The following is a 26,353-nucleotide window of genomic DNA, read 5'->3' as shown; positions in this document are numbered from 1 at the left end:
ACAATGCCCTGGTTTGACGCCCAGCACTACAAAAGCCTGGTGTGGTGGCACACATCTATAATCCCAGCTCTCCAGGGATGGAGACAAGAAGTTCAAAGTCATCCTCAGCTGTAGAGGAAATCCAGGGCTAGCCTAGGCTAGAGACCACTCTCAGAACAAAAAAAAAAAAAAAACTTTTGCACAATAAAACCACATAAATAAGTTGCTAACGTACAAAAACCATATAATGTTATGTACACATTCAGATGCAATAAACAATAAACTGAACACACACAAATGCTGCTTGGTATCAAAGTATTTCCCCTGCGAACTATATTAACAACAACAAAACTTTGTAGCAAACAGATCTTCCTGGTAACAATGAATATTCTCTATGACCTCGATTACATGGGTGTCCTAGTTTGCCTTTTGTTGTTGTGATAAAATGTTGACCAAAATCAAACAGGCAAGGGACAGGTTTCTTGTAGCTTACAGGGTTTAGTCTGTCGTTGAGGGGAGGTAAGACAAAGAACCCAAGACTGAAGCTCAAAGCAGAATTTAGCAGTTGGAGGCTACTCACTGACTCATTTCTGATTTGACCTTCCACCTTTTCTTTTCTTGTCTTTCTTTCTTTCTTTTTTTTTTTTTTTTTTTTTTGGACTTTGGAAACAAGGTTTCTCTCTGTGTAGCCTCGAAGCCTGTCCTAGAACTTGCTCTGTAGACCAATGTAGCCTCATCCTCACAGAGATCCACCAGCCTCTGCCCCCCAAGTGCTGGGACTACAGTGCTACCATGCCCAGCCCTTCTACCTTTCTTAGGTAGCTCAGGTCTGCCTGCCCAGGCATGGCACTACCCACAAAAGGCTGGGCCCTCCTACATCTCTTAGCAATGAAGAACCTGTCCACCCCCAACACACAGCAATCTGATGGAGACAATTACTCCCTTGAGGTTCCCTCTTCCCAGAGGTTACGTCACGTGGACAAAAGCCAAGCAGCACAGTAATGTACTGCAAGTTTCAGGGTGCCTGTCGCTCTGTAGCACTTGTCTCAAATGCTCAATCTCACTTCAATCGTGAGAAAACATTTTATCAACAGAAATAGAGGGGCAGTCTACGAGTAATGGATCAGTTCGCTTTGAGTGTGAAGGGCACAAGAACCTACAAACATTTTTTTTTTCTAATCAATGGTTACAGAATGGAGAGCACCAAAGAAATAGCGACTTTATAATGTGTTGTGGGATCCTAGATTAGGTCTTGGAAAAGAAACCGGAACTAAACAGAAGCAGCGCTGGTGCTTGGTGCAGGTCTACCGCTTAGCTAACGGTAGGCATTGTACCTGCGCTGATTTCCTGGTTTTGTTCTTTGTACCGGGATTATGTAAGAGTGACACACAAGCGGCAGTTGGGTAAAGGGCACACAGGAACAGAAGGCGCTATTTTTACAATTTCTGTTGGTCTAAAATTAGTTCAGAATTAAAATGAAATAACAGACAAAAACACCTGAAAAGACTCTACAAGTGAGCCAGTGTGAAGAAGACACAGAGCCCAGGAGAAGAAAGAACAGGAATGGCTGTATAGTCACAAAGGAACAGGAAGCAGACAGCCAGGAGCTAACACATTACAAATGAAAAAGTTCCCCCTCGGATCTTATGGAAATCCAGACTAAAACAAGGATTCTGCCTGATCTTCAAGCAGACGCATTTGGCCCTGTACACCAGTCCGCAGATGAGAATGAGAATGCAAGAAGCAAAGACACAAGGCCACTGTAAGGTACCGGCCTCTCGGAGAGAATTTTTCAAAGTTAAAGTGTAGGCATCCTTGACAAAGGTTTTCCCTTATAAAAGTTCATTCTAATGAAATAAAAAGACAAAAAATACAAAGGCTATTAATTGAAATGTCATAATCCTGAAATTTCTCAAATAATCTCCATGCTCATCAATGGAGAAAGGGTAATCATGAAGCATCCTGTATCCATATGTGGAAATATCATTCAATAACGTTAAAATAGTATGTACTTTTACAGTCTTGAATATATGTGATTATTTTGAGGGATGTGAAAGACCTTTCATAATAAACATCAATTACAGCACAAAATATGGTAGAAAATATTTATGATTATTATAATTTTTTAATATGAGGGGAAAATATAACTTTGATTTATTATATTTTTATTTTCTAACTCCTAAGTTCTAAAATTAACACATATTTTCTTTTAATAATGAAAAGAATAGTATTCTTTTCAGTTTAATTTTTGAAAAATTGATATCTCACTAAGACTTCATTTGTTTTTCAGGGATCCAGAATTACGGGATGATTGTCTCTGCCGTCCTAGATAGTGGAAAACTCCATAGCTGCACGTTCAGGACCCGCCACTAGGTGGTACACTGCTTCTCCACAGCTCCTTTCGGACATTTTAAGCTTAGTGAGCTATGCGTGCTTAACTGAGGTAATGCCAGACAATATCCCAGTCCCGCATTTGTTTTTCCTTCACGTAAAAATCGTTTGCGTTCCCCGAATAGTTATTAACTTAATATCCTTTCTTTTTTTTAAGTTTTCTTACAGTAGGCACTGAAATGTCCTGTACATGTAAGAGACAAAAGCCTGATCAGTTGACAGTTTTGCTTTTCGTCAACTTCCTAAACAAATTTAAATCGGTTTTCATGAAGCCGATTATTGCTCTATATTGGACGTCTTCAAGAGAAAAAGGGAGGGCTTGGCATTCTCAGAGCATATTTGAATCTCTAAGTGTTATTAATTATACATATATTTTACTTGTGGATTATTTGAATCTTAGAAGGAACGACAGTCCAAAGAATACGACCTAAGAAACACTGTCGTCGACACCTGTCCATTTAACATAATCATCTGAGTTCATGACTCTTCAGCCTTCTTCATTCCCGCCTTCTTCATTCAGCCTTCTTCATTCCCGACTACTGATGTCATCTGTCCTGTGTCCATATAGCCCAGAGCCATTAAGTCATAGGTTGTCAGTTGCTATTATCTAACCAGCATGGTGCTGGACGAATTTCCTGTACCTGAGCCTTTCTCTCTGAGCTGTGCTAGTCTTAGGACAGGGGTCTTAAGTAGATCCTCTCCTATTGGCGTCTGATTGCCCCCTGAAATAAACCCAATATAATCAAGTACAAGAAGGTGCTTAGTCTGCTGGCCCCAGTTCATGTGAGAATAGAATTCATATCCTCCAGGAAATCTGCTAAATACAGCAGCGTGGATTAACTCTAGGCTCATCAAGGAAAACTTTGGAAACAGAAACCCAGTACAGATCACCTCAGTCCCCCAATAATTAGCAAGGTACCCAAAACACTATGAGCCTTGTTACATATTTGAAGAATGAGTGACGTCTTTAATAAGTGAATAGAATCAGGTGCTTGTTAGTAAGATACTAGAAAGCGTATCTTAATTCTAACATCGCATTTTAAGCCTTGTTTAACATATGCTAATCATAAAATGACTTATTTCCTCAAAACTGTTTACAAGTTGATTCTGTGGTTCAGATATGAAGAAGGGTAGGAAATAGCTCTGTCCTCATAAAGTGCAGAGTGCAGCAATTAAAAATAACTTGCACAGATTTAACACTTCCTCAAGCGCTTTACTACTCAGTGTTCAAAAGAACCCAAGATTGACAGATGCACCCAGCTACTTGCTTTAAATTGCTGTAAAGTCATAGGTAGGCTCAAAGTATCCTTCTAAAATGCAAAGAAAATATAAAGAACAGTGATACCAGAGATGCCTTTGAAGATGCCATGCAACTTAAAAACAGTGTTTAAGGGGTCTGTGGGCCCTTTCCTTCTCCAATGAAAATTATTCTGCATCTCGTTTCTAACTTGGCTTCATTTCCATCTATATTTAACCATGTATCTTTGCTAAATAATAAATTCTACAGTTTTACAAATTGCTTATACATGGAACCATGCTGCAAATGCAGTATTTCCATCCATATCATCACGTCCCTTTCCACGTGGATTGGATTCTCCTCATATATGTTACACACATGTACAGACACACGAACAAAGATAAATTCATACAGCTTCTTCATGAAACCAGCAAGCCAAAAGACTACGTGTAATGTTCTTTCAGAGGGTCTATGGGCCTAAGCTGAGGTTCTTTAATGAATAGTTATGGAAAGACAGCTAGATAATTCATGGCCCAGGGTTCCTGACAAGACCTTTATTGGTTGTGAGATGAAAGCAAAGTTGCCCCACTATTGAAATCCTAGAATATCTAAGCCTCTTAGCAGGCAGAGTATCTGTATATCTAGGACATAAAAACACATGTTTTGAAAAGTAGGGAAAAAAGAAATTCCTTAAAGGTAGAGGAGGAAGCGTGTTCTTTGTGCCCTTTGGTCTTTCTCCCTGCACCCTTCAGCGCAGACGTGAGAGAAGTGACTCAGCCACCACTCACATGTGACTAACCTGGAAAACGTGAGTGACATTCTTGAACTTCACACCATCACTATTTCCTCTACTCGCTGTTTCATATAAAAAATAGGAAGCCCTACCTCACTCGAGTCATAATGATTTGGATTTCCTATTATACACAGCCAAATTGAAGCTCTACTTGATAAAGCAATCATCAAAGATATTTGCTCTAAAATTATACCTGATGGCTGTTCTCTCTTTCATGGATGCTGGTATAGAACATTGGTGCTGAACCTCAGTCACTAAGACAAATCTCTTTTTTAGAGCACAGAGTAGGCCCCACCTAAATGGGGTTTAGTGTGCTCAGGTGGTCTGGTTCAGCAGGTTTGCGAACTGCAGCAATGCAAAACCATTCCATGACCACCCACTTCCATTTCCTTCGTGTTGGATCTTACGTGTATGAGTCTATGTTAAGAAGCATATGTCGACACCTCAAAGTACTTTTCAAAACATTTGTCAAATCAAGGCTCAGCAGAATGGCAGAAGGCATGCAGACCAACTTCCTAGGCATTTTCCACAAGTATGATCGGCTACCTTTCACAGACGAGGAACATCTGCAAAGCCTATTGCCAAGAGTTATACACTCTGGTGAAGAAACTAGACTCACCAGATTCCTCTTCCCTATGTTTGAGACTTAAAATGCTTAGGATCGGACATCGAGTACCAAGGTTAATAAGAACCTCTCCATTTCTACTGATTTTCATGAGCCCATAAGATTTCAGATGCCAAGCAACGCCTCCTTCCTTAACTGTATGTAAAGGATTTCTGTTCTTTTTTAAGTCTGTTCACCTTATTTTGCATAATTGAAAAAAATCTCTAAGTTCCCAGTTCCTTAGGAAAAAAGAAAGGTGGAGTGTTCTGGATTAGTTTATGTGGTACAGTGGAAAGATAATGTGTTTAGGAACCACAAATACTGGCTCTAAGACACATAAGTTATGTGATCTTTGTCAAGTCATTTAACAGCTTTGAACTCCATATTTTCCCTCTGAGGTACAGCCACAGGGGCCTGTTAGGATCAAACAATAAAATGTTCTCAAGATGTATCATGGGTAAAGGGCTTGCCACACCAGCCTGATGACAGAGTTAAATCCTTGAAAATCACGAAAAGGTAGAAATCTGTGAAGTTGCTGTCTGACCTCCATACACACACCCCTGCACATCATGCATACATAATAATGCTAAATCTTTTTAAGGCCATGAAAGTTCGGCTGTAGTGTACAAAAGACATTCTCTGCCCTCACACAGTCATATTATAGTGGATAAAAGAAAACATGATTTGCAATAGCAATAGAAGACATTGAGAAGAAACATAAAGTAGGATATGGAATTACCATCCTAACTGAAGATACAGAATTAAAGGGTCAGTGAATGAGGAGGAGGTGGTTCTTCAGGTTTGTATTAAAGGGCAAGTCTTGGATTAACTGAGAATAGCCATGAAGATATCTGCTAACACACACACTCACACACATGTGCAAAAAGACAAAGACAAATAAAAGGTCAAAGACTAGAAGCTAGAGAGGGTGCAGGTGCCTAGGACACAGTAGTTCCTTTACCATAATGGTATTTCCAGGTGCCCCCTCTGCGATGAAGTTATGTCACCTCTTTCTTCTCTGTTTCCAAACCAGTGGATCATGTCTCATGCTGTTTCTTTTAGAGTCCCGTACAATGAATGTGCCTTCTTTCTCTCACTATTTTAACCTAAGCCTAGATTCTCCTCCACAAATATTTAATGTATCCTTGCTCTTTAAGTTGCTGTGTTCTAAAGGATAGATACATAGCCAGGGCCTTACAGAAAACTATGAGTATGTTACTTTGATCCTCATGAAAGTCCTAGGGTGTAGCTATGATTTTGTTGCATATGTGGGAACATATTTGAAAGTCAATATTATCAAATGCTACAAATGGCTAGAAGATGAATTGGAACTTGAATCAAATCCCTGCCATACATTATATTCTTCATATCAACTACTGTCTTCTGCTACCTCTGGTATGGAGGGGGGCATAGGTGAACACACAATCCCATCTAAGAAGCTACTGACCATGAAAGGAAAAATCAGTTTTCCTGAAGGGCATGAGCCCTGTGGTCTATCACATTCAAGAGCAGGTCAACACACCCAAGGGTATTTGGGCAATACAAACTGGATTTGATATTTTTTTTTTCTTTTTCGGAACATAATGTTGGAAGGTTCCCTAGCACCGGGTTTCTTCCTAACCCTTTAATGGACCCCTATATCAAAATATCTTTCACTACTCCATCCTGCCCCCAACTTGACCATCCCAATCCCTCATGTTTTCCTATCCTCATTCCCTCCCCTCCAACCCATCCTGCCCCCAGTTTACCTAGGAGGAGATCTCATCTATTTCCTCTTCCCAGAGAGATCCATGCATACCTCTTAGGGTCCTCCTTGTTACCTAGCTTCTCTGGGACTGTGGATTGCAGCCTGGTTATCCTTTGTTTTATTTCCAATGTACTCTTATGAGTGAAGACATACCATGCAGGAACCCACAAGGATGGCCTCAGCTAAGACTCCTAGCAATAGTGGAAGGGTACCTGACCTGGCCTTCCCCTGTAATCAGGCTGGTAACTACCCTAATTGTCTTCATAGAGTCTTCATCCAGTAACTGATGAAAGCAGATGCAGAGATCCACAGCCAATCACTGGGTCAAGCTTTGGGAGTCCAGTTGAAGAAAGGGAGGAGGGATCATATGAACAAGGGAGTGGGGGGTCAAGATTATGATTGGGAAACCCACAGACAGCTGATTTGAGCTTGTGGGAACTCATGTACTCATGGACAGACAGCTAAGGAACCAGCATGGGACCAACCTAGACATCTGGGTGACAGTTGTATAGCTTGGTCTGTTTGTGGGGCTCCTAACAGAGGGACCTGTCTCTGGAATATGAACTGGCTTTTTGGAACCTATTCCCTATGGTGGGATGCCTTGTCTAGCCTTGATTCAAGGGGGAGGAACTTCATTCTGCCTCAACTCAATGTGCCATGCTTTGTTGACTCCCATGGAAGGCCTTACCCCTTCTGAATGGAGACAAAGAAGGAGTGGATTGGAGGCTGGGGTAGAAGGGAGGTAGGGGAAGGAACAGGAAGAGAGGGAGGAGAGGAAACTGTGGTTGTTATGCAAAATAGATAAATATTAAAATGAAAAATAGAGCATGAAGTTGGGTGGGTAGAGAAGTGGCTGTAGGTCTTGGAAGAGTTGGGGGGGCATGAATACGATCAAAATACATTATATGAAATTCTGAGAGAATTTATTAAAATATTCTTTAAAAAATCAGTGGACTAATTGAATATGACTGCCTTTCAAACTAATAAGATTGTGTGGACTCCACGAGAAAGCCGTGTACTTTGCATATTGTTTTCAAAGGAATTGTGAGCTGCAGCTTTGATTAATTATATTAATTCTTAAATTTAGAATCAAACTGAAAACTGTTTAGTTCCTGGACTCCTTTCATGTCCTGCGTAAGCCTTCACTGGAAGCCTTGAAAAGCACGTTTAGAAACTGAACTATGTTTTCTTTCTAATCCCCTGGAGAGCAACGCCGTGAACTTTATCCTGTGAGGATGATGAAAGCTGCAGAAATGAGTCAGGATAGAATTAGGGTTCTGTTGTTGTTGTTGTTGTTTGGTTTTGCTTTGCTTTGTTTTTTTGTCTGAGTCAAGCCCCTGAACTGTAGCTAACACTGGCGATCTAAGGGAAGTTGGCAACTTACACACAGATGTAGTAGGAGAGAACAAGGAATGCTACCGCCACTTGAGGAGAGCCGGGAGGTCTGGAACGGAGCAGTGAGGAGCTTTTACTGTCTTCGAGATCTGTCTGATAATCGTGTAAGAGGGTTCCACCATATTTTCAAAGAAAATGTTTGAATGAGCTGCTTGGGATGGGAGGTAAGACCTCAAGGGACATGTTCAAACTAAAAATGATGGCTATTGAGCAAGAACTGAATTCAGAAATAAAAGAACACTTTGTTTTCGTGAGCCCTCTCATGGAGCTGGAGAGAGCCAAATTGCTCAGTATAACAAAGAGATGAATATGCGGAGCTTGGGATGGGAGGAAGGGTGGGTTCAGGAAGTCTATCGTCAGGGGGACAGTGAAGGCGAAAACAGAAGACCCAGGAGTACCACAGCTGAAAGGAAGCTTTGGAGGAGAAAAAAAAAATGATCAGATAGTTGTTACTGTACCACATCTGGCGGGATATCCCTTTCATCTCCCCTGTGGATTCTGTGCTCTCACTAAGGCCTTTACAAAAGTAGACGTGAGGACCACAAGTCATGCACAAGTTCTGTATCGGTGAAGGCATACAATTCAAACCAAAGCTGCTCCAGGGAGAAGTCTGTTGTTATCTGGGCTGACGCAGTACATGAAGAAAGTGAAAAGAGATGTTAACAGGCCTGGATGAAGGAGCAGGGTAGTTTTATGAGGGGCCATGAGGGCAATCTTAAACATTATGCGCCTTGCCTTGGTGCAAATAGGGAACAGTTAAAAGGATTTGAGAAGAGGAATGACATCATCAGGGTTATAATTTAGAATAATTATTTGGGCTAGCTAGAAGAAGCAATGCAGGGGTCGAAGGAAATTGTGGCAATCCAAGAGAGATGCTGGTGGCATGAACTGGTGAGCTGTGGGGAGAGAGGAAGAGAGGAGCACACATGCACACACATGGGAAAGCTAACAGTAAAAAGTCTCCATTGGTTACATATGGACCAGGGTTCTGATGTTCTTACAGCTGATGAGTTACAGAGATCTGGGAGCCCTCACTGGAGATAGAGCTCAATGACAGAGTCTCGCCTATTTTGTGCAAAGTCCACATCCTAGCACAATAAAAAATAAAATTGTGTAAAATACATGATACATAGAATTATATTATATTTAATATAATTATATATAGAGAGAAGGATTGTGGACAAAACATTCTGGTTTGCATTGGACCAAGGGACTCCACGTGTTGGAACTTCCTATGAGAAGCTAAGAAAATCTAGGAAAACTAGGATGAGTTTAGTCGCCTTGTTGGCACCAAAGTTGTAAGGACAGCATTCAGTTTCTGACTCGGCATGAAGGCATCACTGAGATGGGGAAAGCAAAACAGGCTAATGTTAAAAGGATCCTGACGTCGAATTTTTAGACATGTTGGGTATCAGAAGCCTATCAGATATCCAAGAAATATCCAGAGACAGACGGACTTTTTTTTTTTTACATTCCAGTATTCAAGAGCTATCTTTAAAATATAATTTAGAAAGCTACTAGATCTGATGTGGATGGATAAGATTTCCCAGGGGTAGCTTATTCAGAGAAAACAGAATCAGGGGGTGGGAGATGAAGAGAGAACCTCAGGATACATCAATATTTACATAAAGTTCCCCAGAACAGTTCTAATAGCAAGATAAAAAAAAATGCCAAGAGAGTGCATAGTCTAGAAGTCAGGGCAAAATAATATTTGAAGAAGCAAGCTCAGGTCAGAGTCCAGTGCTACAGATAGATCAAGTAAGATAAAGAAGCTGAAAATTATCCTTCAGATTTAACAGCAAAGGGAATCACTGTTGATCTTTGAAAAGGCAGTTGTAGAAAAAATGGTAGTGAGAAGCCAGACTAAAGAATGAAAGCATAGAAGAAAACAGAGATAAAGAAAAAGATTTTTTTTCCCTCAAAAACTTTCAAAGAAGGGACGATATGAGGAAAGTAGATGAGGAGAGATGTGAGAACGGGGAGGAACATTTTAATGATGGATACGTTAGCCTAAGTCCTCAAGGCAGCAGAGCCTGAAGAAGGACTAGCTGCTTTTCTGTCTGTGAGATGAGGCCCGGGAAGTGGGCGTGAGAGGAGACTAGAATCAAGAAAAAGCAGAGCAGTAAGATGAGTGCTGAGTGAGCAAGGAACTCAGGACCGCGAGGGGTGCACCCACACACTGAGACAAGGGGGATGTCCTATCGGGAACTCACCAAGGCCAGCTGGCCGGGGTCTGAAAAAAGCCTGGGTTAAAACCGGTCTCACTGAACATAGCGGACAATGAGGACTACTGAGACCTCAAGAACAATGGCAATGAGTTTTTGAGCCTACTGCACCTATTGGCTTTGTGGGAGCCTAGGCAGTTTGGATGCTCACCTTACGAGACTTGGATGGAGGAGGGTGGTCCTTGGACTTCCCACAGGGCAGGGAACCCTGATTGCTCTTTGGGCTGACAAGTGAGGGGGACTTGATTGGGGGAAGGGGAGGGAAAGGGGAGGCGGGGGTGGGGAAGAGACAGAACTCTTTAATAAATTAAAAAAAAAAAAAAGATGAGTGCTGAGCCCCTGCTAACCCCTTCCCAGCAAGTCATGGGAGCAGTTTGTTCTGCCGCTGCATCTGAAGGCTTTGATGAGGAGAACTGGGGCCCGGGTGCAGCTTAATGGGTAGAGGACTTGCAAAGCGTGCCTAAGGCCTCGGGTTCGATACCCAGCATTTCATAGAGCAGGCACGACGGTGCATGTTTGCAATCCCAGCACTCAGTTCCAGAGACAAGAGGATCAGAAGTTCCAGGTCAGTTGGGGTAGATGACACTCTATCTCAAATATGTATATATATAATCACCTCTGAGTAGTTTGCATAAAGGAAGTAGATTGAAAAGTTAGGCTATGCTTCGTCTTCTGGAATCTTACTGTTGGAGGTTTACCTCATGAGCAACACTTCCAGGCTATACCCTCAGGCGGTTGTGAGGAAGTCAGAGTCCACACTCGTCAGACGTTTTTCTTAGCCATATCTAGAAGCGGACTAGCATTTGTGACACAGTTTGTGTTCAGTAAGGCCAAGGAGACTTAAGAAACTAAATGCGATTGAATTGGAATCAGTAGAAAAGAAGTTCCCAGTTCAGGCAAAGATGTATAAAACTAATGGAGAGATATCCCTATTAAAATAAACTTGGATAGAAATGCAGGTCATCACATAAACAAAATGAAGGGGATTGCAGAGTCTCCTCATAAACACTCTCAAAATTCCCTCAGCCCTTGAACATGTGTATTGAGTGTTCACTGTTTTGAAAAGGACTGATCTGGGCACCAACGTAAACCTCCACTGTAGTCCCCTGAACTTGAGCTACAGTTCCTCTGCCTTTGCGTGCCATTGATGGGGGAGACAGTCATAGAAGGTGGAATAAGTTTTCACAATCAAAACCTGGAGAAAATAGCAACTCTGGTGTCGGAAAGATTGCTACTCTGCAACCCTCTGCCGTGCTCTTGCAGGAATGCTAGTGGTGTACCATCATGTGGGCTTTGGAGTTCCTGTCAGATTTGGTATGCATCTTAGTTTTTGTCTAGTGGCTGTATCTGCTAAAACTACTTAAGTTGTTTTTTTTTTTTTTTAAGTTTAACTACCTCATCCAGAAAATGAAGATAGTGCTATGTATTTCTAGTTATTGGGGTCATTAATGATACATAATATAAAAATACATAGCATAAGACATGCACTGGGCTATCTGTTATTATTTACTGTGCAGAGGGGTTTAATAATGGCTACACCACAGAGCCATAGGCTGGATATTCTCACAGTACATACACATGGACAGTTTACCAGTGTGGAGGGTCCCACAGGCCTGGCTTCTGCAACTCTTCCTCCTGTGAACCTACGTCTAAATACAAAGATCTTCTGGGCACAATTTAGCAAGAAGAAATTGTTCATTCATATCTTAGATGCAAACAATAAAAAATGGTTTATACAAAATGAGTCATGGCAATTGAACAGAAACTGAAGTCAACTTCTCACAAAGCAATTAGAAAAAAAAGAGAAGCCTGGGACTGAGTCTTTAATACCCACCAGGCAGGGAGAGACACCTGACTTCAGAAACCTGGGCTCCAGGGCAGGGACCTGAGCCAACCACATGAGCCCAGGAGTTGAGAAGGCTCATCTTTATGTGAAAGAGTGTTCATTACCTTTTTTTAATCAGTGAAGCAAGGAGACCATTACACTGTTTTCTGGAAGTTCAGAGTTAACCCTCTCAGAAGGAGGATAAAGCAGCTGGCCCTGGCAAAGAGGACTCATCAGAATCGAGGGCCTTGGACATTGCCTGCTTCATCAGGATCTTCCAACACGTCCCATTCCAACCCTCAGGCTACCATTCTTGCCCAGTCTGCCTTATAAAGCTGGCTGCTGAATTTGTATTGGGATTCAGTCAACCACAGGATGAGATTTTGAGCCTGATTTTCAGCACTCTCAGCCTCTCAGCTGCAAGAGGTAAAGGCCTCTTTGAGGGCACACTTAGAAGCTTTCACGGTATTTAGCAGCCTATTAGCTAATGACTCAAATCCTCGAGCTCATCCTTTTCCTTCCCTACTTTGTCCAGTGACTCCAGGAAAAAGATGGCTCCCATTCTTTTAGTTCTCCTAATTATAAACATTAGTCTGTCTAAGTATTGAAAAGTTTCATGTCCCTAGTCACTCAAGGACTGTTCTCTTAAGGTTGGTCAGTAAGGACATCCAATGATGCTGATAACTGTACCCGTCTCTCCTGCCAGGTTCCATCCTTGTCTGCCAGGTTCCATCCTTGTCTGTCAGGGCTTCTTAACTTAGCAGAAATCATTAGCACCTCTGAACATATTCAGATTAAGCAGCCAATTCCAGAAACTCAAAAACCAGTTCAGAAAGCTTGTACTTAAAACTCTATTCCTCTAAAAACACTCTTAACATTTAATATATTAAATCTATATTAGTCAAGGTTGTCCAGAAAAAGAGACTGACAGAAGTGTGTGCGTGTGTGTGTGTGTGTGCATGTGCGTGTGTGTGTGTGTGTGTGTGTGTGTGTGTCTGTGTGTGTGTTTGAATCTGGGAGCAGGAAAAACTGGCTTCCCAGGTGGTCTTCTCTAACTTAAGAATCAACATTTTTGTTCTATCCAGAGTTGATTGGATAAGGGTCACTGAGATTAAAGGATATAATCTGTCTATACTGGTTACCAAGAAAAAGTCAGTCTCACTGAAAATGCCCTCAGAGACATTCCCACCATGATATTTAGCCACATATCTGGACACCTTATTGCCATTTCAGGTTCACATCTAAAATTTACCATCACAGAAAGTAGAATGACCCAGGGATCATAACAAACTACATCCGAATTGCCCAGCCTGTTCACATTTCACATCTACCTGTGACCATACAAAGCATGGAGGGATGCTCTATGCCAGTGACAGACCCTGTGGCGAGTACAGGGAATGCATAAATACATGGAAAGGTATAAATGACATCAGACAATGTAGAAAAATTACAATCGAAAACATCAGTATAACTTATTTAGCCTTAGTAGGACCGATATGAATTTTATGAGTGATATAAATAGCTAATGCTGATTTGACTCTCAAATCCTACACCTTGACTTTGAAATCACAACAAAAGATTATAAACCTTGATTGCTGAACGGGGGTTGTCACTTTTCATACATGTGCCACGCTAGTGGAAGCGTTGGAATTAGGGAAAGTTGTGCATGCAGGGGTACGAGGTGCACAGAAATGTCTGTGCCTTCCTCTCAGCGTTGCTGAGAATCTAAGATTTCTCTGAAAAATAAAGTCTTTCAAAATGACAATGTATAAAAAAATGTCTAAGCTGGGGGAGACCTTGAGTGATTGTCTTCCATCTCCCTATTTGAGACAACATCACAATAATGTCACCCAGGCAGATGAAGAGCTATGTTATTTTGAAAAGCTCCCGAGGAAAAGATTCTATGACCTTCCAGCATTATCCACGCTCACTGCCAGGAAATTCGGCCGTCTATAATCGAAGGCTCTCACGCTGCGGTTAAATCAGTTTCCGCTCTGCAGAGAGGAGTCGATAGGGAGTCGGCTGCCCTTTGGTTTCTATGTAGAAACTCTTCATTTGCTGATCCTGGAATGGAATCAGGTAGAATTTCCTGTGTAGTTTTGATTTAGTCTTCAACTTACATCCTTGCCCCAGCTGGTTAGCGCTAGTTCTGTGACCTGCCTGTGAATTCACTCACGCCCTTATCTGTACTCTCGCCCCACTTTTGTTAAGTCTCTCCACCAGAGTGCGATTGTAATTTAGGGTAATTACACGTGCGCAGGACTCCCTCCCCACACCTCCTCCTGTCTTATCTGTGTGCCAGTCTCTATCACTGACATGTAATAGGTCCCAGGAAGCGACTGTCAAAGGAAAGAAAGAATGGAATGCCATCTAGATAAACCACTTACTTTAACTACGCAGACAGGGTTGTGGCTCTGTCACTTAAATTTCTTTAAATAATAAATAACAGCTATCAGCTCTGCTTGTTGGAGTGAAGAGGGAGAATGCATCTGGAGATTTCTGGAAAAGTTTTAGAGATGCTGAAGGAGAGCTAAATCAAGGCCGAGGAAAGTTCACCCCAGATACTTCCTCTGTGAGAGGCTACGGGCTTCTTTCCAGACTTCTGTGATGTGTCTCAGCTCGCAGAACCTTCCAACAATGCTGTCTTCTTTCAACATTTCTAGTTCATAACAGTGACAAAAGGATGCTTCTATTTCAGGTCGGGTGTCAGTACTGAACCAAATACCCTTTGTCCTGAGGGTAGAGATGGCTAACGTGGAAATGGCTGTCAGCCCAAAGTCCAAAAGAGGACAATGTTATATATCTTAGCATTCCTTAGGGAAGAGAAATCAAGCATCCTGAAGCTACCAAAGAGATGTGTGCTGCAAACAACAGCTGTGCCCTGGGATGCCACTGAGCCATCTGAAAGAACTATGGAAAGAGAAGTGTATTCATTCAACTTTTGGGTGCCAAGGGGTTTTCTCCTCTTCAACTTTATTGCTTGACTATTTCTATTTAGGTCTTCTGGTACAAAGATTTAAGAATATAAAAGCTTGTCTTGCTGAGCTGCAGTGTAAATTTCCTTTGAACTATGGATCAATGCTTGAGCTAATGACAAATATTACCACAAGATTTGTGTCCGTCAGAGAAATCTCCCTTCCAGAAATCCAGCACGCTTTATATGTCATTGAATTGGCGGTAGACATGCACCTGGAATACTAAATGCGAGAAGCAGAAAGGAAATGGGTTGTGCAAAGTCCCAAGCACCCTAGTGACGCTCAGGATGAATTCCTCATAAGAACACCAGACATGAAGATACAAGAAAAGGAGGGGAGGAGCAACTGTTTGCCCACAGAGTGATGGTACCTCGAGAAAAAAAAAATCTAACCGATTACGACTGAAGTCAAACTCTTTCATTACCCTCGTTTCATCTTGTAATTGCGTTAACTCACAAGAGATTAAAAATGACCACAAAATTATTTGCTGCTTTTTCTACTAGGAGCAGTAATTGATTTCCCCACTCCTTAAACCTGGGCTGACATTGAGATTTTGTTTGACTGAAAAAGGTCAAAATGCTGCGTGAATAAAAGCTTAAACCTCAAGAGAACTTGTGTACAGAAAAATAAAGTATTAGAAAAGGATAAGAAATAATGTGAAGACCTTTAAATTTTCAAATGTTTGGTGCATCCATGTGGGTAAAATAGTCACCGCTCAAATACAGGGGTCTATTGCCTTTTATTTGGCTCCATTAAAAAAAAAAGTTCAGGGTCTGGGAAGGAGTTCAGTGCATAAAAACATTTGCTATACAAGCATGGGGACCTGAGTTCAAATACCCAATGCACCCAGGAAAATCTGGGGATAGCCAAGCAGGCCTATAAATCCAGCACTATGGGGGTCAAAGATGGCAGGATTGTTGAGGCTAGTCTCCTGTCTTCTTAGTACCAGGTTTAGTGAGAGATCCTGTCTCAAGAGAATGATTAAGCAGGGCACCTGGATTCCTTCTCTGGCCTCTGCACACATGCACCAGCACACACAAGTATGCATACACCACATATGTGCATGAGTACATACCCAAAACACAAATTTTTAAGGAGTTTAGTATATCTGTAGACCCGTGTATAGATACACAGACACGGACATAAGTATATATCTTCGGATTTATAGGCATCACAAGTTTGATGTCCTGACATTTTGGAGTAATAGCCATACTTAGCATCTAGCTAAACCAGGGCTGTTCTTCCACAGGATAAGACATCCAAGTAGTTTATAAGATCTTTAAAATGTAAGACCATTTTCAGAATTCTCGCTTCTCTTTTTTTGCATCATTTACTGAGAGAATTAGACTGATGTTTCATGTTTCCAGTCCTGTTCTCCTGAGTGAGTTCACTAGAGTTAACTGGGTAGTTGAAATCTATGGACCATCTCCCAGGATGGGGAGACTTGGCTCTCCTCCACTTCATCTTCCTGACTTCCTGATTTGGAGATCTGTCACCGGCCCCTGCTGTGAGATCTTCTTTATTCTGTGTTCCTTTTATCTTTACCCAGAGACTTTAAGAATCCTTCTTTGTTCCTTCCATCTCCATAGTTACTCTGGTATTTGAATATCTTCCTGCGTCTCCTCCTGCTACGGAGGAGTTTATGGATGCTTAGTTTGCATAGAGAATGAGAGCTGGGATGCTTAATAATTACCACAGAAGCAAGCGTATGAAGTCCCGCCGCGCCCCATATCATATACCCTTCTGTACTCATTATTTTTACTGTTTTTGGTAATGTTCTGACTCTCAAAGACTAAATGAGTCACAGGCTCTTGCCTTGGAAAATCATATTCATTTTGTATAGCTCTACTGCTTATTTATTTTTAATCTAATACCTTTATTGTTCCTTTGTCAGGTTCCGGCTTCTGATTTTCATTTCTCCCCGGATAATTGTTTTGTTTTCTAAACGTCATTTACTCTACTCGCTCCCCTCATAGTCTGTCTGGTGTGTTTTTACCTCTGAAAAGAGATTGTGAGCACCCTGATAAACACCGGGAGGGAAAAAAAAAAAAACTAAAAGGAAACTCTTTGAAACAAGAGCCGAAACATATTAAGATTTTCTTCCATCCTGAGTATTTCTCTGCACACCAGCACACCCTGGATCCAGCTGCCTCTATTCACATACAGCACCTGCCGTACAAAAGCAGAGAATGATGACCTAAGATGAGGGGAGTGGGAGGTGGGCCTCATGGAAAAACTGGGACACTATTAATTAAGCCCATCGAAAGGAAATGCTTCCCCATTCCTTTTAGATGAAGTTGACGCTGGGAGGAAAAATAAAGCCACACATTTGGTTCCATTCGTCAGAAAGCATTTGCTCAACACCTTGGTAATAGAATTTACATCTGCATCATTCAACTTCCAGTGTGTTTACATCAGTCACATAGAAGCAAGGAGTCAGATAATAAACAAGTTATTCTATGGGAGACATTATAGGTAAAAAAAAAAAAAAGGTATTTGCATATTGTATATATGCAAATGGTGTCTCCAAGAAGTTGAAAGATTTGCCCTGGTTTCTGGACCCACATTCCTCTGCATCAAATCACCTTCCTCTGGGTCTCCTTCCCAAGGCCCAGGGTTGTGTACATGGAGATCCCTGACTTGGAAGGATTTACTGATCAGTTATGGAGGTTTGGGGACATAGCTCAGTTGGTAGAGTGCTTGCCCGGTATGTGCTAGGGCCTGGCTTCAATCTCCAGCCCCGAAAAACAAATTAGCTATGGAAAAAAGCCAGGCACATAAAAGCAAATAAAAAGATGATAATGGCAACTGGTAACATCCACAGAGCGCTCCCTTCCTGGTGCCAGGTATTGCTTTACACACAGTGACTCACCCGGCCCTTCCAGCCTTCTTGTGAGATAGGCAAGGTGAGACCCTGGAGGCACAGGGAGATTTACTTGTTTAGCTACAGTCACCGAGCTAGGGAGTGATGTGATTTTAAATCATCTGAGTCAAAGTTTAAAGCCGGCAGCCTGGCCCCGCTGGCTGTGTTTGGTTACTATACTGCGTCCTATGACTTTTCTGGAAAACAGCACGTGGAAGACAGTGCATGTTCGTGATGTAAGGAGTATGCTAGAATGCCAAGAAAATCTGTGTGAGGGGCAGGGGAAGGGGGAGAAGCATTTGCCTCTTCTTTGCATAAGTAATGCAGACCATAAATAGCAGGTAAGATGTATTTAACCGGAAGGTGCTAGGATAACCTGAACGACAAAATGAGGGGAAAGAAAGTCTGCTCCGTGTTGGCAGGAGCTGCCAATAAACCAGCCTGACTGTGGTGAGGCACTTCCTGTAGCATTATGGGATTGAGAATGGTGTGTTAGATGCAAATTAAAGTATGGCTCATCTACAACGAAATCTAAATCTGAACCCTGAAGTGAACAATGAAATACCCCAAAGACAATTTTTATAAGGGCCTAAACTCCTCAAGAGGGTTTTCCCAGTTATAAACAGAATGGTTTGGGAGGGAAGGGTGTTAAGTGTCAGACTTAAGAAGAGCAGTTAGCAACGATCACAATCAACAGAGGAGTGGGGTAGGGTGGGGACACAGAGGCGGTAAGTGCTATTCACAGTGCACTCGGGGTCCCAATAGCTAACACGACTGGAAAGGTGAAATTTTCAGAGATGATGCAAAGCCTCCATGAGAGACTGGGAAAAGAATGACACCAATTCAGAGATGGCGGAGGGATGTTAGCAGGAGGCATGCTCAGATCCGCCACACTCAATTGAGCATGGCAGGATGACACAAGTTGAAACATCATGAGTTGATCAACAAATATTTGTTTTCAATCCCTGTTTTGTGTTGAGGCAATATGCTAGAGCCTGGGGACAGTGCTGGGACAAGACAAAATGTCCCTCCCACGGAGACTTGGGTCTAGCGTTAAGCAGATGAGAAGAAAGCCAATTGAATAGAGGTGGTAGTTACCTTCAGGGTTTCTCTCTTTCCCTCTCTTCCTCTCTCCCCGCCTCTCTCTTTTCCTCTCTCTCTCTCCCTTTCTCCCCCTCCCTCCCTATTCTAGCTCTCTTTATATGTTATTCCAGCTCAGTGTTCCACCTCAACAAATGAATTACTATGAGTAATCGCTTTTCTGCCCAGAAAGTTAGAAGGAACATGCTATTTTAGGAACCCTAGAGAGGCAGAGAGAGAGATTGAAAGCAAACATTTGTTTGAGTTTATTAATGAAAAGGATTACCAGAGTCCAAAGGCCCAGCCAGAGTACACTGTCAAGAAGAAGAAAAAGAATATTTTTTGTACAACAATCTCTTCACTAGCAGGTGAGTTGAAGAGCATCTGCTCCTGGTATGAACCACAAACCCCTGGGCTTAGTGGCAACAACTTGCAGCTCACGTGTGTTTATGTCATTGAGTCTTGGGCTCAGCTCTAGCGCATATAAACCATTGTCGGGTGGCTTTAGTACATAGGTTAGAGGTGCCCAAGGCTATATGTAGTCCACGACCTGTTTTGTGTGACCTGTACAGGAGTCCTTTTAAGACTTGAGACATTTAGTGTTTAGGCATCCTACTAGAACTCTCCCACGGCTCTTGAAAGACCAGCATTGGGTACGTTTTGATGACATTTGATAGTATTTGGGCATGACAGCTCTTGGAGTCCTTTACTGGGCAAACTAACATTTCAGCAAGCTGTAGAAAAAATGGAGCCTATGTTGGTCAGAGTGGCATACATGCCTGAGTTCAAGGCAAGTGGGGACTATGTCCTGTAGATAAAGTTCAGACCCATCTCACCAAGACACAGCATGTCTTACTCCTTAATATTTTCTATGTGGTCCCTGTATCTGCCCTGGGTATGTTCAGCAGAGGGGCACGTCAGCAACGGAACAGACCAAAGAACCATGGCTGCACTAGTTATGAGGGAGCACTCGAGTAACTAGTAGGGAGGCTCTTGCAAGAGACATTAGAACTAACACTTGTGGCAAGGAACTCAGATATTCTGAATGTCAACTTCCTGATTTGTAAATTAAGATGAATGGGTAACCAGCAATTCCACTATTGGCTATAATCGAAGGAAGTGAAATCAGAATATCCAAGAAATGCCCAGGTTCCCTTATTGTGATGGTTCAATTTTTGCCAACTTGACAAAAACTCGAGTTATCTGGGAAGAGGGAATGTCAGTTGTGGAACTAACTTCATAAGAATGACTTATAGACAAGTCTGTGGGGCATTCTCTCCCCCGCCCCCCACTCACCCACTGGTTTCTTGAGACAGGTTTTCCTTGTGTAGCCCTAGCTGTCTTGGGAGTGACCAAGATACATAAGACACAGCTAAAAGGTGCTATCCAGACTCTAGACTCAAGTAGCCTGGCTGGCCTACAGTCCTACAATCATTTGCTATTTTAGTTATGAGGGTGATTTTATTTGTAAATATCTTTCTACGACAGATACTTAACATGAAACTATGAGCCTTTTTTCAGGTCTTATTCAGGTCTGAGTAAAAAGAAAAATGCAGGTCTGATCTCTCTGTTAGCATCTCTTTCCTGACATGTAGGACAGCTACAAGCTTTCCCATGTTTTCAGGATAAGGTGTAAATACATATAGTATACACACACACGCACACCTGCACATGCATACTCTAATGCACACATGAACACCTACTATAGATATTATCTTGATGCTTGTTCCTAGTCTCAGGTGCGAAACACTTATTTGAAATTGGAGTTTGTACAAACATGTCCTTAAAGACTATTTAAATTCATTAAATTGTGACATTTCCTTTTACTCAGGAGTAATTTTCTGTTAAATTAAGGGACAGGATAAATCTATTAAATACATTTTTTCTACTTAGCAGAACAAGATTTGAAATAAAATCTTTAACATGAAAAAAATACTGAAATCAAATAGTGGCTTACCACTAGATGGAGCAACTAAATTTAAATTTTTTTCACTCACTGCAAAGTTTTGAGTGGTTTGAATTAGGTTCTGATTTTAGATTCCTTCTTGATTTTTCCTACAGTCCCCCCTTTTTTTTAATTTTATTCTTCTTTTTCCACTGTACAACCCAATTCAGTGCCAACAGCCTACAGGCACAGAGGCTGGGCAATGGTTAGGAGCCAGTTTGCTCTAGCATGGGACACTATGAGAGTACAGTCCCCCTTTTTTTGTTTGTTTGTTTATTGGGTGTTTGGAAGGCTAGCAAATCTCTAGTAGAAAAGAAATAAAAATAACATTGCAGTTTGTACATCGATGTCCATAAGCTTGAGTTGAAAGGAGCCTTAGAAGAAAGTCTGCCCAGAGAGAAATTGGAGTTCAAAACTATAAACAAATAAAAAAAATTCATCTCAAAAACAATGATAGCATCTTCCGTACTACCTTAATCTTCTGCCTTACAATGTTGCCTATCTAGTCAAACCAAGCAAAAGTGGCCTTTGACCTGTCAGAACAAATGCTGCAGAGTTTGTGTGTACACAGCCTCCTGTGTTATGGTTATGTGTACAATGCCCGGGAGAGCCAGGACAGCGTCTGCTAGTGCGTACAAGAAGCCACAACAGGTTAGTCGCTGACGTGATTCAGGTGGAACTGGAAGGGGAGGGTTCTAGCCCATGGCTTTATTCTGTTCCCTCTGAAAATCAAAGCACTTGTCCATTAATGTAATAAACACGTGTGGGGCTGAGCCCTCTTGCCTGACACACATGGGGCCAGTCCTACACAATAATGATGGTAAATAAATATGTTCTAAGAATCTCTTGTCCTGAGCACTCTATTCTCCATCCATTTCCATCTCAGTGGCTGAAGAGGGTGTCTCAGAATTAGACCAGACCAATCAGTTCCTGAAAGGTACAACGATATGTGTATTTGCTGTGGACAGAGAGGAGGAAGGAGAGCCAGAATTCATAAAGCTGAGGTTGGCGAAATGAAAGAGGACAGGATTGTATTCATCACGGCTTAGCAATGACACCAGTTCCTGGACGGTGGATGCGAGCCGTCACCGTCATAACCATACAGAACAGTTCTGGAAATGTGTCTGAACAACCTAAGTCTAGCGTCACTGAGCCTAAATTATATGCTTATATTCCAGGAGGAGCCAATTTCATCTGTTGTCATCATTCTGAAGACTAGAATTAAAGAAATGTTTTTATGAGATTTAAGTTTTCTGTCTAGACTGATGATGGGGGTGCTGGTCAAGATCCTGGGACTCAGAAGAGGGTCAGGTAAGCAGCCCTTCAGAAGAGAACAACAATGCCTTTTCCCGCCTGAAGGAGACACCGCACTAACGCTCAGTCCCTTTCCTGGCCGTCTTTCTGACCAGGCATTCAAAGATCATGGGTTCCATCTTTTTTAGGGTCTAAATAAGGTAGTTTGGTTTCCAAGTTCTTAATATGTCCAAAGCAACAAACAAGAGAGAGAGAGAGAGAGAGACAACCAGAAACACAAATAATGTATTGGGCACCTTATATTGTGTTTATACATTTTTATATGTATTTGTGTGTTTGTGCACATATGTGTGTTTGTGGGTGCACATGTGTGTGAGGCTATAGGTCAGTTTGATTTAGCTAGACTGGCTGGTCAACAAGGCCCAGAGATTTCCCTGTCTCCATCTCCCCAGTGCTGTGGTGACAAATGCATGTTTTTGCACACAGCTTTCTTTTGGAAAATATATTTGTATTATTCCTTTGAGAGTTTCATGCATTCGTTTTATATATTCTTATTATATCCACTCATCCCCTTAACTGCTCCCAGATCCACCCATAGTCCCCACCCCTCCCTGCTCCTTTTTTTTTTTTATAACCCACCAAGCCCAGTTTCTACTGCCCATGACTCATGGTGTGTGATCACTCACTGGGGTGTGATTGACACACTAGGGGACATGCTCTCAAAGAAAACTCATTCTCCCTTCCTCTCAGGCTGTCAGCTGTCAATCGCTCCTCAGTTAGGGTTAGTGGTGTATGAGCCCCACCGGCTCTTTGCATCCAACTTTTTCCACACATGATGTGAATCTGAACTGGGGTAAGCAGTTTATAGACCAAGTCATCTACCTAACCCCAGATCCTCACTTTGTGAGGCATGGCTTTAAGCATTTTTACTCCACTTAGTGTCTTAGTTTGATTTTTCCATTGCTGGAATAAAACACCACGACCAAAAGAGCAACTTGTGCAGAAAAGGGATATTTTGTTTACATATTTAGTTCATGGACAAAAGACAAGGCAAGAACTCAAGGCAGGAACCAGGAGACAGGAGCTGGAGCCAAAGCTATAGTGGCATTTCATTTGTATTTTAGTAAATAAAACTTGCCTGAAGAGAGTAAAACAGCCCTAATGTTCAGCCTTACAGACCAGGCAGTGGTTAACACACACCTTTAATCCCAGTAGCCACACTAGTTGCCATAGAAACCACGTGGTGCATGCATTTAATCCCAGTGGTGCATGCCTTTACTCCCAGTTTTAGGATTATAAAATGGGAGGAAACAGCTCTTAGACACAGTCTTATTTTGAGATTCCTGGAGGTAGGATCGCCATTTCAGACTGAGGTAGAGGTGAGAGCCAGTGGCTGGCTTTTTTGCTTTTCTAACCTTCAGGTTGAACCCCAATTTCTCTCTCTCTTAGTTTTTATTAATCATGTTTCAAGAAGCCATGGAGAAAGACTACTTCCTGGCTCTCTTAGTCTGTTTTCTTTTAAATCCCAAGACCACCAGTCCAGAGGTGGCACCGCCCACAATGGGCACTGCCCTCCCACATCTATTGTTAATCAGGAAAACGTCCCGCAGGAGGTATTTTCTCAACTGAGGCTCCCTCCTCTCAGATAACTCTAGCTTGTGTTGAGTTGACAAAAAAAAAAAAAAAATCAAAACAAATAAACAAACAGGACACGTGGTCTCTAAGATAACTTCATCAGAGAGATACTATTTTTATGTACCCTTTTGAACATGAGAGCACCAAAGAACAGGAAGTTAAGTACCTTGCTGGAAGCTACCCAGCTCTAATACAACAGATCTGAACTCTCTGACTAAACATCCTTGCCCCAGACTCATGCTCAGAATTGCTGGGTGTCCTACACTGAGCAAATTGTGACTGTTGCCACCGGACAAGGGAAGATTTGAAGAGTGGAGCCACTAGACAAATTTAAAATTCACCACAACCTGGCGACATTTAAAATATAATTTTCCCATTTTTTTCAGGATATTTCAGATTTAAAATATGTATTTCTATTATCCTCATGGAGATAAAACTTTGCCCAATGTTTTGCCTAATTTTCAATTCATAAAACAAAGTTCTGTACCGTAAGTCTTTTATATTCCTGAGAGAACAGTTTGGCTATGGTTTTAGTGAGCTGAGAACTGTTTGCTGGGGAATGCACCTGTGTCCTCCTGGGTAGCATTAGAGACTTTCTCCTAATATGAGAGAGTATCCTGACATCTGCCAATGGAAGTCTGGAGCAGGAAGAATTCACTTAAATGGCCTAGGTTAAGGAGAAGACTTAAAGAGTGGACACCACAAAAACAGCAGGGCCTAGGCTCCATCCTACCAGAAATAAGAGTTCTGGACATGTGTGTACACATGGCAGACACGAGACAGTTCTCACAACCAGCGGTGTCCCCTAGACTTGACTGTATGTTCCAGATGAAGAAAAGTCAAAGCTGTGATCATATGCTCCCACCTCTGAGCTGAGTACAAGGAAGAGGACACTGGCACACTACTGCCGGGCTCTACACATATCAGCATCCTGAGCTAACATTTCAGGATTCATGTCCTCCCCTCCCAGAAGGAATGAAAAAAGATAAAAAGAACGAGAAAATTTGTGAGGAGCTATATAGCCTGCTGGTGACATGCAGCCGAAGTCAGCTAAGAGTAGAGCCCTCCACAAACTATTGAGACTTACTTAATGCAGTTCTTACAATTCTATTGTGTGGGATTTTGAGCATCAACTTTATAGAAAGCAATTTCATGTTACAATGTGAGGAGACTGGACACAAACAGTTCAGAATGCAAATGGTGCCCAGAGAACAGAGTTGGAACAAAGGTGGGTTCATTTGAAACTAATAAACTGTAAGGGTGTCATTTAAGGACGAACATAATTATGAATATAAATAGCATAAAAATCAAATATTCATGTAGAAAGGAAAAGACATCACAGCAAATTACAAGCACTCGGGAGGGATGAGGCAGGAGGATTGCTTCAAGTTCAAGGCCAACCTGAGCTACATGGCTGCATGTTAAAATTAATAATAATGGAAAAAATTAATAAAAATGACATACTGTTTCCCCATCCTCTGACATATTAGTCCTGTATTTTAGGACTGCAGTTAAACATGGATAGTATAAAGTGTGTATCATAAATCAGCAGTAAAAACTCGGGACAATTCCAGTTTTCTTGACAGGTAGTAAAATAAAGTATTTTCTCTTCCTTTCTTCCTTCCTTCATTTATTTAAATTTATTTTGTGTGTATGTATGTGTGTCTGTAACTGTCTTTTGTGTGCAATAGTTCAACACTGAACATTTTCCTTTGCTGCTTCCCACCCCCACCTTATTTTTTGAGACAGAGTCTCTCACAGAATCTGGAGCTCACTGTTTCAGCTAGATTGACTGACCAGAAAAGCCCTGGGGATTCTCCCATCTCTGGTCTCCCCAGAGTGGACTGGAGTTCCAAACACTCTGCCACTCCCAGCTTTTATTTAGAAGCTGGGGAATCTAAGGTCACGTCCTTATGGTTGCACAGCATAAGGGTCTCCAGACCCAAGCATTTTAAGTCCACAGTATAACTGAGGCTGTGGAGAAGCCCAGATAGCCAGGGTAACAGCCCTGAAACTCACTTCACAGTGTCTTCAAGACACCTCTAGCAAGCGGACAGCTTCCAGTGCGGTTGGAGAGCCAGGAAACGGCTCAGTAAAGGGTAACTGTGTGAGGGTGATGGGAGCTAATCACCTACAGAGAATTCTCACACAAGTGGCCATTGCAAGACTGGAAATCACCACCAGGTTCAGCAAATCTGGCCATAAAGGCACCAAGAGCAATTCAGAGGTTTCAGTTGCTGTTTCAGTGTCTACACCAGCAAAATAAAGGAGGAGCTGTATGAATCTGGATCCTGCCAGGAAGCAGCAAGAAAGGCCAGCACTGCTATGGTGCTAACCGAAGGGCAAACACACTCTCAGATGCAAAAGACCAGGAGTAAGCATCCTAAGAGGTAGCTTTCAAACAC

At 42.0% G+C, this 26,353-nt stretch overlaps 1 long non-coding RNA gene and 1 other non-coding gene across 3 annotated transcripts in view; one reads left to right on the top strand and one right to left on the bottom strand.

The window, feature by feature from the left end:
• Window positions 1-1,134: 1,134 nt before the first annotated feature.
• LOC126512413 (uncharacterized) overlaps window positions 1,135-26,353 on the top strand; it is a 42,948-nt gene continuing 17,729 nt past the window's right edge. For both annotated transcript variants that reach the window (XR_007595033.1, XR_007595032.1), the window contains exons 1-3: window positions 1,135-1,746; window positions 2,270-2,422; window positions 22,238-22,370. This is a non-coding gene — a long non-coding RNA (uncharacterized lncRNA). The remainder of the gene's footprint in view (window positions 1,747-2,269; window positions 2,423-22,237; window positions 22,371-26,353) is intronic.
• LOC126512441 (small nucleolar RNA SNORA42/SNORA80 family) lies at window positions 21,210-21,313 on the bottom strand. The gene has a single exon (XR_007595040.1). It is a non-coding gene; the product is annotated as a small nucleolar RNA SNORA42/SNORA80 family (small nucleolar RNA).

This window comes from Alexandromys fortis, unplaced genomic scaffold (genome assembly GCF_014885135.2).
Source record: "Alexandromys fortis isolate MF-2015 unplaced genomic scaffold, M_Fortis_MF-2015_v1.1 scaffold_124, whole genome shotgun sequence".
NCBI lineage: Eukaryota > Metazoa > Chordata > Mammalia > Rodentia > Cricetidae > Alexandromys > Alexandromys fortis.
This window is presented reverse-complemented; position numbering and strand designations above follow the sequence as displayed.